The sequence below is a fragment of the Leptopilina boulardi genome, unplaced genomic scaffold (assembly GCF_019393585.1).
Source record: "Leptopilina boulardi isolate dan_hultmark-lab unplaced genomic scaffold, ZJU_Lbou_2.1 LbouV2_370, whole genome shotgun sequence".
Classification (NCBI taxonomy): domain Eukaryota; kingdom Metazoa; phylum Arthropoda; class Insecta; order Hymenoptera; family Figitidae; genus Leptopilina; species Leptopilina boulardi.
In genome coordinates, this window is record NW_026137941.1 from 341 (window position 1) to 18,426 (window position 18,086).

The following is an 18,086-nucleotide window of genomic DNA, read 5'->3' on the forward strand; positions in this document are numbered from 1 at the left end:
TTTCTAGTTTAATTTTTCTAATTTACTTATTTTATTTCAACGGGGAAATTAATTTTTCTAATTTTTTTTTTTTTTTTTTTTGTTAAGAGGGTAGAACAATTATTTTTGAAAATTGCAATTAGGGAAAAAAGAGAAATTATTTCCTGCACAAAAAAATATTATAAAATAAATAATTTTATAAGGGAATGCAAATATGTAATAAACAGTTATAAAAAAAAAAAAGAATACATATTTTCTCTGAATAAAAAGAGAGGCAGTAAATGGCGAAACAATGTCGATCATAAATTTTTACATAGTTCTATGAATACAATAAAACCTTCAACAATATATATATAATACACAATTCATTCCGGAAATTCAAAGTATTTTTTTGTAAAAGAAAGAAAAAATTTTTTTCGTAATTTTTAATTTAAAAAAATTTTTAAAATCAATTTTTAAAAAACATTTATGATTTCAAAAAAAGGGCAAAAAAAAAGAAAAAATGAGGAAGAATTTCCTTGGAGGATGAAATACCAATGAAATTGTTGTCTATCATCGTAATAATTTAGAGCTGAAACTTTGCGGTTTATAACCATCAAAGAAAGAAGCTGACAACCATTGGAAATGAGTTTATTTAGTTACCAGGTCAACGGTTGGCAATATTCGACAAATTTTTTTTTTTTTTTTGCAATTTGTCAGGCTTTACTGATTTTTACGACCGTTTTCAGTCTCGCGACTATTCAATATTTATGCTCAATGATTCCAGAGTATATACGGATTATTGGAAATGAAGCCAATTTTATGATTTTTCAAAGGGTTAAATGAATTCAAAGTATAAATAAAATTATTTTTTTAACACAAAAGTTTCACATTCAGAAAATGTGTTCGTGAAGTATAAGAGAGGAAAAATATATCGACACGCTCTGAATCCGAAACCAATAAAAAAAAAAACCTCCAAAAATTATCATTTTTTAATAAAAAAAAAAAATCCAAATTTCCTTTCTTATTTATAAATTGAATTTTTTATTTTTAAATTAAAAATTTTTTTTTATAAAAATAGATATTTTTTCATAATATTCAATCGAATTTAATTAATTAAATTATAAATTTAAAATAATAAAATTAAAATAAAAAAACCAGTGCAATAACACTTAAGGAATTTTTTTTCAAAGAGCATCATGAGAAAAAGAATTCTCACCTATAATATTTATTAGATTCGCGCCTAATTTGGAGGCAATAAAAAAAAAAATTGGAAAAAGGAGCAAAACTTGTCTCTCAAAACTACTCGCGTATACTCCTAATGACAAAATGACGCAACATCATTCCTTAAAGCATCAAGGAAATAAGTATCATATAGTCTCATAAGTATATGATAAGTATAATTTTATTATTATATTTTTTTTCTTTTCTCCAACCTTAAAGGATTGGTGCTTTTATATTATACCGGCAGCATTAAATGTCTAGACGTATAGTCAGAGAGAGAGAGAGAGAGAGAGAGAGAGAGAATTGCATACAATGTGAAGACAGAAAAAAAAGAAGAAAATATCGACCAATTTTGCTTGAAAGCAAATTCCCGCTATTCTTCCTTCAACAATTTCTTTTAAAATCTCATGTTGCTTTTGCGTTTAAAAAAAAGGGGGCGAAAAAATTTTTATGTATAAAATTATAAATAAAATAAAATAAATATAAAAAAAAATAATAAATAAATAGAATTTAATTTAACAATAAATAAAATTAAATTAAATTTAATTAGAAATAAAACAACATTTAATTTATATAAATTAAATTAAAAAACAAATAAATAAAAAGGTAATAGTAAATATAAATAAAATTTAATTTAACAAGAAATAAAATAACATTTAATATTTATTAATAAAATAAAAATAAATAATAACGAAAATTTAATTTCACTAAAAATAAAATAAAATTATAAATAAATTTTAATTCCCCTTTTTTGTTCACAGCAAACAAGAAATTTTAATTTAGAAAAAGTTTCTTAGGAACATTGAAAATTATAAACAATTAAATTTTTTTTTTTTTAATAAATTAGAAGTAAACGTTTTTTTTTCTTCCTCTCTTTTAAATCTAAATTTATTAACGATATAAGTAAATTATGAACAGTTTATACAAAAAGCAGAAAGCGATGAAGTAAATAATGCCCAGCAATTATTTTATATGAGTGGAAAGTTAATGATATTTTTTTTTCCAAAAGAAAAACTTATTTTTCAGGAGCTCTAAATTTTTCCCTCCTCATAAATTAATTTTTATGAGCAAAAAATAATGTCTGTTCATTAATCATTTTTCTATTATTTACATTTCAAGAGGAAATTTTTTTTTAAATTTTTAAAATAAAGAAATGTTTTCAAAAAAAAAAAAAAGAAAAAAAAATTCATAAGAGAAAAGAATTTTGAAAAAAAAAGTATAAAGTATGTCGGAGTTGAAAATATAATAACGGATTACCGTTAACAATTGTCTTCAATTACTTGATGATAAAGAACCAAAAAGATTTTTTTTTTTTCTCGATTCTAATTACACAAAAAGAATTACTCGCACACATGAGAGAGTTACCAATGTAGTTATTTCTTTAAAGTTTTCGGGGTGATTATAGGGAGATGCAGTTTCTACTTTGGACCTCCGAAGCAACGTAATCGATTTTGCTTGCACGTTCTTAAAAAAAAAGAAACAAAAAAAAAAAAAAAATGCGAAAATATTCAAACAATACCAATCTATTTTCAATAATTTTTTCTATTCAATAATAATAAATATTTAATAATTATTTTAATAAAATTTTTTTTGTAAAAAGAAAAAAAATAATTTTTTATTAATAAACAAAATTATTATTTTTAAAAAAATTAATTTTATTTTATAAAAGAAAGTACGGAAAAAAATTATCCTTCTCTATATAGTATTTTATTTGCGTTTGGGACAAATAAAATTTATTTGAATCAAATAAAAATATATTTGTCTGAGAATAAATTTTTATTTTTTTCAAATGGAAAATTTAATTTTTAGTGTGAATAAAATTTTTTATTTAAGCCAAATAAAATTTATTTCAAACAAGTATAGAATTTATTTAAGCCAAACAAAATTTATTTAAACCAAATGAATTGTTTTTTTTTTGAACCAAATAATATTTATTTAAATCAAATAAAATTTTATAGACTCAAATAAAAATATATTTATCAGAGCCTAATAATTTCTATATAATTTATTTTCAAATACAAAATTTAATTTAGTGCAAATAAAATAAAAAAATTAATTATTTTATATAAATAAAATTTAATTGAAACACGTAAAATTTATTTAAATCAACTAAAATTTATTAGAATCAAATAAAAATATATTTTTTACAAAAAACAAATAACTTTTAATTTGTTTCAAATACAAAACTTAATTTAGTCCATAATAAATAAAAATGTATTATAATAAAAATTAATTATTTTATATATAAATAAAATTTAATTGAAACACGTAAAATTTATTTAAATCAACTAAAATTTATTAGAATCAAATAAAAATATATTTTTTACAAAAAACAAATAACTTTTAATTTGTTTCAAATACAAAACTTAATTTAGTCCATAATAAATAAAAATGTATTATAATAAAAATTAATTATTTTATATCAATAAAATTTAGTTGAAACATGTAAAATTTATTTAAACAAAATAAAAGTTTATTTAGCTCCAAGAAAACTATTTTCTCCTCAGATTGTAATAAATAAATATATAAAATTAATTAAAAAAAAAAAAAATGAAGTCTATTAATTAAAAAACCAATGTCAGTAAAAATAAATAATCGCCTCCGCTAATTAAACAACAAAAAAAAAGACAACCACAAAAATTTCCCACAAATATCTTTTTAAAGAGAACACATTTTCTAATGATGAGATTCAGGGAAACATTTTTCGAAGAATATGTATAGAAAAAAAAAAGAAAAAGAAGAAGAATAAGTTATAAATTGTCGGGGATTGTTTGTCTGGGTCAATCTTGTGAACAAGAGCTTGAGGGCAGGATTGGAAAAACGCGCCTTAATCCATTGCTCGCGCACGCTTAGAGATGTTTCTCGAACTGTTACCCTAACTGTAATCCGCGGTTAGAAGTAACGTTACCTTCATTATGGCGTTAATGAATAAATGCAACACCCAATCGCGACGTATTTATATATCTCGAAAAAAAAATAAATCCTTTAGCACGCGCTTTAAGATTAAAAAAAAAATAATAATAGTAATAATAATAATAATAATAATAATAATAATAATAATTACCAACTAAATAAAACAATTTTTTTTTAAAAGAAGACAATCAAAAAATAATACACGATTTGCATTTCCCTTTTTTTTTGAACGAAAAAAAAATTTTAATGAGAAAAGTGATTAAATATAATTTCCCTTAAAGTACAAATGTTACATAATGAACAATTTGTGGAGAGAGATGGATAATCGACTTAAAATTGTGGTTGCAAAATAAAATTCAATTCTCTAGATATGTTTGACTGTTCCCCTCAAATTTATTAGCCATTATATCTCGCAATTTTCGTAAACTTGCGCTCAATTGCTGGAGTTCATTTTAAAGGTCAATTCTTTTCTGGTTAATTGAATTATTATTATTATTATTGCACCGAAGCAGGAATTTTTTTTCGCATTCAAAAAAATGATTTTCTTTGGATTCGTTTCGTTTTTTTTTTTTTTTTTTATGAATTATTAGTAATAATTTAACTAAAATAGCGAAATATTTAATTGAAACAAGTAAAACTATTGTTACTATAGCGAAACGTTTCGCTGTTCCAGGTAAATTTTTTTTAAGTACAAATTTTTTTTTTTATTAATACACAAATTTTTTGTATTTATTTCAAAAAAAATTTGTTTGATTCAAATAATTATTTATTTGATCTAAATAAATGTTTTAAATTTATTATGATAAATTTTTTTAACGAGAAAATAATTTGATTCAGCGAAATAAACTTTTTATTGATCGAACCAAAATTTTTGGTTAACTATGTATATATTTATAAATAAATAGAAAAAATAAAATAAATAAATAAAATATAGTAAAAATATAGTTAGGTATTTGATCGATTCAACCAAAAATTTTGTTGTTTTAAACAAATTTTTTTTTCTGATTTTTTCAAATAATGGAAATACACTAAATTTTTAAAAAATAAAATTCTGGAAAATAAACAACTAGAATAAAAAATTTAAAAAAATTCAAATACATCCAGAGAAATATTTTATTTGCATTTATTTGTGATAAATAAAATTTATTTGAATCAAATAAAAAAATTATATTTAACTCAGAGCCTAATAACTTTTTATATTTGTTTCAAATAAAAAATTTATTTTAACAAATAAAATTTAATTTAGCACACAAATAAAATTTTATTTAGTGTAAATAAATTTTTTTTTAAACAAATAAAATTTGATTTAGTGCAAATAAATTTTTTTTTTTGAATCAAATAAATATTTATTTGTCTCTCTGAAACAAAAATATAAGTATTAAAAAATTAATTGACGAAGCAATATTAAAAATTTATATTGAATGAACGTTAAACGGTGTTCAATTGTAGAACGTATATATGTATATACATAATGGACCGTGACAGTGAAGCTGGGGTTTACTAGAGAATATTTAACAAGGGCCGTGTACGACCTTGACTGTTGGTTGATTAAATCGGAATGGGAGTATTGCGAAAGTTATACTGACGGTATAGACTATAACAGTACATGTGCGACGTACTACCAAAGGTGTACCCACGTATTAACGGTAGTCGCAGTCTTATCTTCAAGTCGTCTCTCTCTCTCTCTCTCTCTCTCTCGTAATCGTCTCGCGTTTTATAAATATTCTTAATGAAAAAGTAACCGACTCTTGGCACTCTTCATGATGGACAGAAAAGGTTCATTGCATAAATTTATTCCCATATAATTCGTAACGGTTTTCAATATAATGCTATAAATACATCGAACATCATTAACGCGATGAGACACAAAATTTAAATCCCTTTTCTCTTCATTTTAATATAATTTTCTTTTTTGTTTTTTTTTTTTGTTTTGACGACAGTATAATAATTATTTATTTAATATTAAATGCGGGCCCAAGTCCTTTCATACACTCAGAGAAATGTTTTATTCTCTAAATCTGAATTAGTAAAAATGTTTACTAATTTGAAGTAGTAACTCACTTTTTGCTTCTGAATTAGTAAAATTTTACTAATTATTAGTAAGTTTTACTAACAATTAGTTAAATTTAACTAATTCTAAAGCAAAAAGTGAGTCACTAATTTCAATTAGTAAACTAGTTCAATTAGTAAAATTTTACTAATTATTAGTAAGTTTTACTAACAATTAGTAAAATTTAACTAATTCTAAAGCAAAAAGTGAGTCACTAATTTCAATTAGTAAACATTTTTACTAATTCAGATTTAGAGAGTATTTGAACCAAATTTAATATATTTGATTCAAATAAACGTATATTTGTCTCACACAGCATATTAGCCTACTTATATTTGTCGTAAATAAATTTTTTTATTTAAATCAAATAAATATTTATTAGGCTGTGAGACAAATATATCATTCCTAATATCAAAATCATTATAAAAATAAATAATAAAAAATAAAAATAATTAAAAAAAATTATTAAATAATAATAATAGTAAAAATAGTAAAAATATTAAAAATAATAATAATAAAAATAATAATTATAACGAATATTTTATTACATTAAGGACCAATTAACATAACTAATTATGTTAAAAAAATAATAATAATTGTAATAATAATAATAAAATAATGATAAAGATAATAAAAAAAAAAAAATGAAAAAATTATATAATTATTAAAAATTATTATTATGCACAATATATTGTTTCATGTATTATTATGTGAAGATGAAACATTAAAATATGTTCCATAAAAGAATTTTAACAAAGTTGCATATATTTATCGCAAATTTTATATATAATGTATGTAATTTAAGTTTAACTCTGGGAGTCAATTACATATATGTGAGAAAAAAAAATCACTTTTTTCAAACCAAAATCGATCGATCGTGAGAGGGAATATACATATATGTATAACTTGAAAATATTTGAAAACCACTTCGCAAAACAAAAAAAATGCAATCTCGTGGGTTTGCGAAAATACGCCCCCTCATTGCAAATTAAAGATGAGAAAATGAGGCGTAAAAAAAGGAATATTGAAAACAAAATTTTTTTTCATATATAATAACCTTGGTTCATGATTCTATATTTATAAACTGTTAAGCGATCAATTTTTTTTAAACTTTAAAAAAGATGTAATAATTACAATTTTTATTATATATTTGTTATTATATTTTTATTATTTATTATTATTATTATTATTATTTAAATTATTGTCACATTTGAATAAGACATTGTTATTAATGTCATAAAATTTATAAGCGCATTCCATAATTAATTATAAATAGTCTTAAAATATGCAAGGAAACGATATGACAATTTTTTTTTTGAATATTATTTAATTAAAATTTTAACTACCAAGATTATTTAAATTGAACCAGTTAAATTAACAATTTTTGATTTTTTTAAATTTATTTTTATATATTTATAGTTAATTTATTTTTTTTATTAGTTTAATTTACTTTTTTTATTAATTAATTTATTTTTTTATTAATTAATTTACTTTTTTATTAGTTAATTTATTTTTCATTAGTTAATTTATTTTTTCTATTAGTTAATTTAATTTTTTTCTTAATTAATTAATTTTGTTTTATTTATTTAATATGTAAACAGCCTTATTTAGTAAATATACCAAAAGGTGGATCAATAATATCCAACTAAATTGAAATGCTTCTGTATATGTACATTTTGCTATATAGTTAGGAATTTACAATAAAAAAAAAAAGAGATAGAAGAACGAGTTCCTCACGATCACGATATTTGCCGCCGAGAGACGAGCTAAGTTAATGAGTATACTTTTTAAAGTTCAGTAATAATCTCACAAGGATTTTTATCACTGTATTTAAAAAAAAAAAAAATGTCCGCTCGTGATTAGAAATTGATATTTTACTAATGATGATAAATAAAATGATTGTAAATTGATAAAAAGAAAAACAATTTTCTCCCTTCGATATATATATATATATATATATTTATAAAATATTTTTAATGTCAAACATTTATTTTTTATTTCTTTATTAATTTAATTTATTTTTATTAAATGAGAAGAAATTTGTTCGAAAATATTTTAGTAAACATTTTTTTCAAGGTCCAAAATCATTCGTAAATTCGCGAATTATAATCAAAATTCACGGTCATATTTTATTTTCGTTAGAAAAGTTTATTTTTACAAGACTATATATATATATAGTACATAAAACGTTGTATGTCAGTCAACGATCGTTTATTTCTCAATAGTGCGTATAAAAATGTGTGGCAGTTGAATTATTTGACAATTTTACAGGAAACAGCTTTGCAAAAAAAAAAAAATTCAATGTATACACAAAAATATTTTAATCTCAATAAATAAAACGTCAAACTAACGCATCCTGTTTTCGCGCATTTTTGTTTTTAAATTTCAAATTTAAATTTAAATATTACTAAATCAAATCAACAAGCGAAAATTTCTATTATAATTTTTAATTTTTTTTCACTAAAAAATTTAGTTACAAAAATATTACTAAATTAAATAGTAATTTTTACTAAACAATTTGTAGAAATTTCTACTAATTTTTTTTTAGTATAATAAAATATTACTCAATGAAATTATAGTATTTTACTAAAAATTTGTGAAAATATTTACTAATTTTTAGTCATTTTTCACTAAAATTATTGGTAAAAAATATTATTACTAAATTAAATAGTAATATTTAACTATAAATTAGGGGAAATTCCAACTAAAAATTTAAATTTCTACTAAAACATTAGTAAAACAAAAATTACTAATTCAAAAGAAAAAAAATTATACTTAAAAATTAGTTGACATTTCTACTAAAAACTATTTAATTTAGTAATTGTTTTTGTTAACGTTTTAGTAGAAACTTAAGTTTTTAGTAATTTTTCGTATAGAAAATAGAAACAAATATTTTACTAAAAATTAACGAAAGTTTCTACTAATTTATTTCTACTAAAAACTATTTGATTTAGTAATTGTTTTTGCTAACGTTTTAGTAGAAACTTAAGTTTTTAGTAATTTTTCGTATAGAAAATAGTACCGAATATTTTAATAAAAATTAATGAAAGTTTCTACTAATTTATTTCTACTAAAAACTACCAATAACCTAAGTTTCTACTAATATATTAGTAAAAGAAATTACTAAATCAAATGGTAAAATTTAACTAAAAACTAGTAAAAATTTGTACTAATTATTCACTAAAACTTTAGTAAAAAAAATTACTAAATCAAATAGTAAAATTTAACTAAAAACCAGTAAAAATTTCTACTAATTATTCACTAAAACTTTAGTAAAAAAAAATTACTAAATCAAATAGGAAATTTTACTAAAAACTAGTAAATACTAGTAAATACTAGTAATTTTTAAATTATTATTAATTATTCTACTAATTTGAATTATTAAACGAATTTTCAATAATTTTTTTAGTTATAAAACAAAAATTACATGATTTTATGATTTTCTATGATTTTCCACGATAATTCCAGGTATTTGAAATTTTTTAAATGGAAATCCTGATGCACTTAATCTAAATTTAGGATCAAAATCTATCGAGTGGATGAGCATAGATATAAACTTTTAAATATTGAATACTCAATGACCGTAAAACACCATGACACAGTTTTGACGGCTAACATTGCAAAGTATATTCATGAAACTGGTCGACGTGTGTGTATATAAAGTTATCGCTTTATGTACCATATAAAATCTTGTGGCATTTTATCGTGACATACGTTTAGTTTCCATCAACGAAAAACGAAATAAACGAATCACCATACATATATATATATATATATATATATACAACTGGTTCGCTCTTAAATTTATGGCATTTCATTTGCTGCGCCTACGATCGACTTTGCAAATATGGTCACACCCGCACGCGAAATCACAGAGACAATGGAAATACCGGAAGTGCCGAGTGTGTTGTTATCAGTCTCCGAGTGTCGTGTCCTTTCAGGGTCGAGAGATAAAAAAGCCTATTTATCTTGTTTTTTTAATTAAAAAAAAAAAAAAAATATGCATATATGTCTACAATTTTCCTATTAGATAATATTGAAAATATCAATTATTATTTTTTGTGATAAAAATTATTATCTAAAATTATTTTTCACCTATTAGTTATACTATTAGTTATACTAGTAAGTATTAATTAGTAATAATAAGTACTAATTAGTAATAATCAGAAATAATAAGTACTAATTAGTTGTAATAAAAAAGCTAATAAGTACTAATTAGTAATAATCAGTAATAATAAGTACTAATTAGTTATAATAAAAAACCAATAAGTACTATTTAAAAGGGCTAGTAAGTACTAATTAGTAATTATCGGTAATAATAAGTACTAATTATTTATAATAAAAATCAATAAGTACTAATTAATATAATAATTAGTACTAATTATACAAATAGTAATAACAGTTATTAATAATCAGTAATAATTAATAATAAAAAACTATTAAGTACTAATTAGTAATAATAAAAAAAACTAGTAAGTACTAATTAGTAATAATAAAAAACTAATAAGTACTAATTAGTAATAATAATAAAAAACTAGTAAGTACTAATTAGTAATAATAAAAAACTAATAAGTACTAATTATTAATAATAAAAAAAACTAGTAAGTACTAATTAGTAATAATAAAAAACTAATAAGTACTAATTAGTAACATTTAAGTAAATAATAATAAAAAAAAGATGAAATCTCACCCGAAGTTTCAGTTAATTACACATCGATAATGAAAGCTCACCTGAAACAAACAAAAGACTTGATTGAATACATAATATTTTATCACATACATTATATAGGTACATTAAAAAAAATTGTATTTAATATTACTTTCCCTTTTGGTTTTAATTTCCCATTAAGAAGAGTATATATATAGAGGAGAAGAGAAAATAATGTGTGCATATAAAAGCGAAGAAAACTGATCGTTGCTTATTAGGATCTTTTTCTTTCTCTCTCTCTCTCTCTCTCTCTCTCTCTCTCTCTCTCTCTCTCTTATGGCTATATGTATATGTATGCAAATGAAAATGTAAGCGCATAATATATATAAGGGTAGGTTAAAATGTAAACGTGCAGAATGTTTGATGGCTTAAACGAATAGTCGTTGGTTGCTAAACATGTTCAGCGTTGAGAGATGATGGTGCTCATAAATGTCTAACAGTGTCGTGATCATTTCACATGAGAGTATCCGTTTCTTCATTAACCCTCACACGCTCGTTTTAATTAAAGAAAAAAAAAAAAAAAAAAAACCTCAAAACTTTATTCTAATTTCCACTTTCTTATTAATTATTATTTTCACCTACTGCTGATAAGGAGTGGAAATTATTTCTATAGTTTAAGTAAAATAAAATATTGCTATTTTAAAAATATTTTTCTACTCTAATTAGAAAATTTTTTTTAATCTAAGTAGAAAAATATATTATATTATAATATTATTATTACATAATATTTACTATTTCTACTTTAACTAAAACAAAATATTTCTACATCAAAAGTGGAAAATATTTCTACTTTGACTATACGGAAAAAAATCTTTATCTGGAGAAGCGATTTGTTTCTCTAAAATAGCGAAAAGTTTTGCTGTTTTCGAGAAATATATCGCTGTTTAAGTGAAACCTATTGCTGTTTCAGTGAAACTTATCGCTCTTCAAGGTGAAGATTTTTTTCAGTGTAGAAAGTATTTTCTACTTTAAGTGGAAAATAAATATTTCTACTTTGACTATAACAAATATTTTCTACATTAATAGTAAAAAAATATTTCTACTTTGATTATAGAAAGTATTTTCTACTTTAAGTGGAAAATAAATATTTCTACTTTGTAAAAATCTTTTCTACTTTAAGTAAAAAAAAATATTTCTACTTTGACTATAGAAAGTATTTTCTACTTTAAGTGGAAAATAAATATTTCTACTTTGACTATAACAAATATTTTCTACTTTAAGTAAAATAAATATTTCTACTTTGACTATAGAAAGTATTTTCTACTTTAAGTGGAAAATAAATATTTCTACTTTGACTATAGAAAGTATTTTCTACTTTAAGTAAAAAAATATTTCTACTTTGGAAAAATCTTTTCTACTTTAAGTAAAAAAAATTCTACTTCCAGTAACGAATTTATATTTCTACTTCAAGTAGAAAATAAATATTTCTACTTTGGAAAATCTTTTCTACTTTAAGTAATAAAAAAATCTACTTCCAGTACCGAATTTATTTTTCTACTTCAAGTAGAAAACACATTTACTCGTCAGACGAGTTCCCGCCTGATTTAAATGTATTTTAAATTCTGTCTGACTCAGAAAGGCGTTTTCTACTTAAAGTAGAAAGACAAAAAACAAATTCGTAGCATCTGTGTGCCAGGCACACTTTTTACTCTCTGTATAGAAAAAAAAAACCCCTAATTTGTCAGAAAAAAATGTTGTTCCCTTAGAAAATGTTTTTCTTGTTTTTTTTTTGGCAAAATTTACGCGGAAAAGTGAAAAAATCTGTATATATGTATACATATATTTATATAAGACGTAAAATGTATGGTATACGAAAACTGCGAGAAGAGACGCGTGGAGTACGGAGCGGTGGCTAGGTCACGGTCAGGCCGATGCCCTCATCTCTCCAAGGAAATACTACTACTACTACTACTACTACTACACGTCGTCTCCTCGTTGTCTTGACCCCTCTCCACATCCCTTCTTATCCCATCTATCCCACCAAAGCTTCTACCCACCACGAAGTCTTCTTTCAACATATTAAAAAAAAAAAATATTTTTTTAGGAAAAAAAATTATATTATATTAATAATTATATTTTATTTTTATTATTATTATTATTACTTTTATTTACTATATGAAAAATTGTAATTTCCCTTACATTAATTAATTGACGAAAAATCTAAAAAAGTAATTGGATGGACAAAAAAATTTTTTTTTTTTTTTTTTTTTTACTCAATTTAAATAAGAGAGTATAGAAGTAGTAGTAGTATTAGTTGTAGACGCAGTAAATTACAATCACGCCAATATAAATCGGTATAAGACTTATCTTTGTAAGGATCTGTCGCTCTTATACATATATATTATTATTCTGCACCATATGGTTTATGGTCCTGGCTTTGCTACTATATCCTATATATATATATATATATATCGAGTTACCATGAAATCGCCGCATATATACATGAACGATGGAGGACAAGGATAAGGCGACAAATCTCGATTCTCGTCCAAAAAACCTCTCTCCTATATATATATATATATATATATTGAATAGACGAAGACAAAAAAAAAAATTGCCTACGGAAGTCGCCCACGCGTATTATACATTTTTGACCGTGAAACGTAATATAATCTTGATTTTTTTGCAAGATTAAAAATTTTAATTTATTTGCACTAAAAAAAAAAAATTTTTGAGCTAAATTAAATTTTTTTATTTGAAACAAGTAAAAGGTTACAAATATATTTCTATTTGATTCAATTTTTTTATCTGTTTCAAATAAAAATGCAAAAAAAAAATTTTATTGATTTATTTAAATAAAAAAATTATTTACCTCAAGTAAATATTTATTTGATAAGTCAAGTATAACCGATTATTTGAATTTTTCTCAATTCCCCCATATATATAAAGAGAGAGAGAGAGAGAGGAAAAAGGACCACATCAGTATTATCAATTACTTGCAATTTTTTTTTTTTTTTTTTTTTTGTTCCTCAGCGCAAAAGAGTTCTTGCATTACCCAGGAAACCTCTCGTTATAATCCCATTAGCTTAATCAAGAAAAGCATCATTAGGGGAATGATTTGCGTGCCTTTAGATTGGCAAAGCAAGCTTTACGCGATGAATTCCTTTAGAGCATATATATAGTATAACAAAATAAGTATTATATGGGAGTAGAATATTGCCAGAAGTAATCGCAAACATTGAGCAGTAAACAAACTAGCTTCTTGAAAGAAGCCCTACAGGAGCATCTAGTATATACGCTAATTACATCGCGTGAAAGTAGAGCACACGCACGCCTATATAATAATAATCACTCTATTTCATTCTTGTCCCCGCGAGGAATCATATAAACAAATTTCCAAACACTTTCCCCCAGAGAGATGGATTTTTTTTTTCAAAATTATAATTTATATTTATTTATTTATAATAAAAAGCAACTATTAATTAACATAAAATATACCCTCACAACAAAAGGATATCCTCAGGATATCCTAAACTAATGTAGGATATCCTGAAAACGTCCATATGATATTCTAGGATATCCTACAGAACATCCAAATCGCCGTTACGTAGGATATTTTTTGGGATAACCTGGGGATATACTGAGGATATTTTAGGGATATCCCTGGGATATCCTAGTGATATCGTGGGGATATTCTTGGGATAAACTTGGTATATCGTTAAAATATTTTAGAAATACCGCTAAGATCTCCCTAGGATATCATTATGATTCAAATTTTGACTATTTGAGATAGCGATTTTTCGATACAAATATAGTTAGCGCTTGAGTTGGTTTCAAGAGATTTTTTAAAGAAAAAGTAGAAAAAAGAATTCTTGTAGACAAGGTAAATCATTTTAGATATCTTGGAAATACATTATAAATACATCCAAAAAATATGTTTTCCATTTTTATTTAATTATTTTGTATATGTTAGGGTCGTTTTATGGATATCTTAGGGACATTTTTAGAACGACTCAAGGATATTCTAACCCTTAAGATAATATAGTCATACTGTGGATATCCTTAGAACGTCCTAAGGACATCCCTAATTATTCCAGGGATATCCTTGGGATATCCTTAGGACGTCCTGAGGATATCCTAATAATATCCGAGGAAATGATTAGGATATCCCTGGGACGTCCTAGGGACATCCTTAGATATCCCTGGGATATCCCTAAGATATCCTAACCGCCGCTACTTTGGATATCCTTAAAGTATCCTTAGGATATCCCTAGGATATCCAAGGGATGTTTTTGGAATATCCTAGGATATCTGGTATTAATAATAATATAAAATATTATTAATTAATAATTATTATAATAATTATTATTATTAATTCATATCAATTATTAATTAATAATATTTTATATTAATGTATATTAGTTATTAAATATAGAAATTATTATTGAATATTATATAATTAATATCAATTATTAACATCAATTGTTTATTACTATCAATTATTATTAATTAATATCAATCATTAAATTTAATTGTTAATTAATATAATTTCTTAAAAATTATTATTGAATGTCAATTATTATTGAATAACAATTGTTAATGTCAATTATTAATATACACAGAAAATTAAAAGGCATTAAAATAAGCTGCAACGCTTATTATTTTAATACCTTTTAATTTTCTCAGTAAATAACAATTATTAATATCAATTTTTAATTAATATCAACTTTTAGATAGTAATTAATATAAATTATTATTAATTATTAATTAATATCAATAATTAACGTTTATTATTTATTAATAATAATAATTGTTAATATAAATTTGTTAATTAATATACATTATTATTAATTTTTAATTTATATAAATTGTTAATTAATATAAATTATTATTAATTATTTATGTATATCAATGGTTAACTAATGTCAATAATTATTAATTTATAATAATTAATATTAATTATTATCAATTTTTTTTTTTTAATAATATCAACTCTCTTAATCTGAATGGGTGAAAAGTGAGCTACTCTAATACATTTACACACTGAGAAAAAAATTTATTTGATTAAAATAATCGTTTACTTAATATTATCAAATAAATATATTTACTTGAACCAAAATAATTTTTTATTTGAATTAAATAATGTATTTAAATAATATGTATTTGGACCAATAATTTCTGTATTTAAAACAAATAGTTATTTAATTGACTCAAATACAAATTATTTTGGTTTCATGTAAATATTTATTTGATAATAATCAAGTAACCGAATATTTGAATCAAATAAATTTTTTTTTTCAGTGCAATAATTAATTTAAAAAAAAATAATTAAAAATTAAATAAAAAAAAATGTTTAACAGATTGAAATATCAATTAAGAGTTTTAATCGATTAAGAACAACAACAAAAAAAAAAAAAAAACAAAAAGGTGAAAAAAAAAATTTAAGAGAGTGATAAATTTCAGGAAGACATGCAAGGTGCTAGCGAACGTGAAATTTATGGTTGTAGTGAAGGTGTCATGGCGTTAACGTCCGTGACGACTGCCGTTTCATGTCTCCATATTAGCCACCAGTATTATATAGGATAAGCTAATCTGTGTCTTTAAGTGTCAAGATATAGGGGAGCATACCATTACATGCATTACTATTTTCCTATTTTAATATAATAATAATGAACTCAGTGGCCAAAGAAAAAAAAAATGTTTTCCCTGATAGGTGCAAAATTATTGTATAAATATATTCGGAAATTAAATTAGAGGGGAGGGTTAAAAAGTTGTGATATGAGAGATTCATTATTAAAATATAACAAATTGATCGAGAGAGAGAGAGAGAGAGAGAAATTAACATTATTATAATAAGCACTTGTCATGATTTTGCATATAGCTTTATAAGAATTACTGCCAATCAAATAATTGACAACATCCGTGTATATAATATATGTATATATATATTAGTTTCTTTGCAAAGTGCGACAATCTTCATTTTTCATCTCGAATTTATTTTAAAATATTTTTTGAAAAAATTAATTACAGTTAAAAATAATTTTATTTGGTTCAAATATAATCGCTTCCCTATACCAAAAATTACCAGTGTTCACTATACTGCCGCGATACTGGTACCAATATCGCTCCACTACTGGTGGTACTGGCGCTGTACTGCCTCAGTAATTAATTTTTGATAAGGTTATTTGCTATTATAAAATAATTTATTGTATATATTATTTATTTATTGTATGAAAAAGTATTTTATTTGTTTTTAAAGAATTTATCCTACAATAACAAAAGAAATTTAGATTTTGCGGTAAAAATTAATATGCATTTTGCTTCCTATAGAGAAAGTATTTAAAAAAAAAAAAAAAATTTACTGATTTTATGTGTGCGGCTGAATTTTTTCACTTACATGATAACATGATTATTACTAAAATTTTATATAAACCTCCATATTTGGATTTAAATATTTTGCAACGAAAAAAAAAAATTGATCAAATGCTATTTTACTTTTAACAAAGTAGCAAAGACCTTCAATTAGATGAAATAAACCGTTCCTTAATGTCCAAACCGCAATTTTAATCTTATGGCTTTATACATACAGTTTCGTATATATATATATATATAGTTTTACATAATAGAGACAAAAAATATTTGACTTTTCAGACATTATTTTTTTTTATATATATAAATTATAAGACTGATAATAGCGATTTGTTCAAAATATGCAAATTTATATAATTTTGTCTGTTAGAGACTGATCAATTACCAGAGTATAAATAAAATTACCAAACGCATGGAAAATAGTTTCGTAAATTTAAAGAAAAATTAAATTTTCTGTTACACAGAAAATTAAAAGGCATTAAAATAAGCTGCAACGCTTATTATTTTAATCCAATTTTGCTTATTTTAATCCATTTTGGTATTAAAATAAGCAAAATTGGATTAAAATAATAATAAGCGTTGCAGCTTATTTTAATGCCTTTTAATTTTCTGTATATTTTTATAAAAAATTATTTGTTTTAAACTATTTTCCTACAAAAGTGCATAATTAATGATAAAGTGTTTATAAAAAATAATTGAATATTTATTAGAAATCAAGAAAATGTTTCCAAACTGTTACTGTTATTATTATTATTATTATTATTATTATTATTATTATTATTATTACTATATACTTGTTACGTAATTATTGCACTTTCGCAGGATATAAAAATAGAGATGTAATAGGAAAAAAAGTATTTGACGAATTATATCTCCGGATTTTAAAAACAAAGTGTTAAAAATAATTTTATATAGGAAGCAAAG

General features: G+C 22.7%; 1 long non-coding RNA gene across 4 annotated transcripts in view; it reads right to left on the reverse strand.

The window, feature by feature from the left end:
* Positions 1–10,834: 10,834 nt before the first annotated feature.
* LOC127287419 (uncharacterized) overlaps positions 10,835–18,086 on the reverse strand; it is a 66,970-nt gene continuing 59,718 nt past the window's right edge. For 3 of the 4 annotated variants that reach the window (XR_007843875.1, XR_007843873.1, XR_007843874.1), the window contains one exon: positions 10,835–10,876. This is a non-coding gene — a long non-coding RNA (uncharacterized LOC127287419). The remainder of the gene's footprint in view (positions 10,877–18,086) is intronic. The other variant, XR_007843876.1, reaches the window with a different exon arrangement.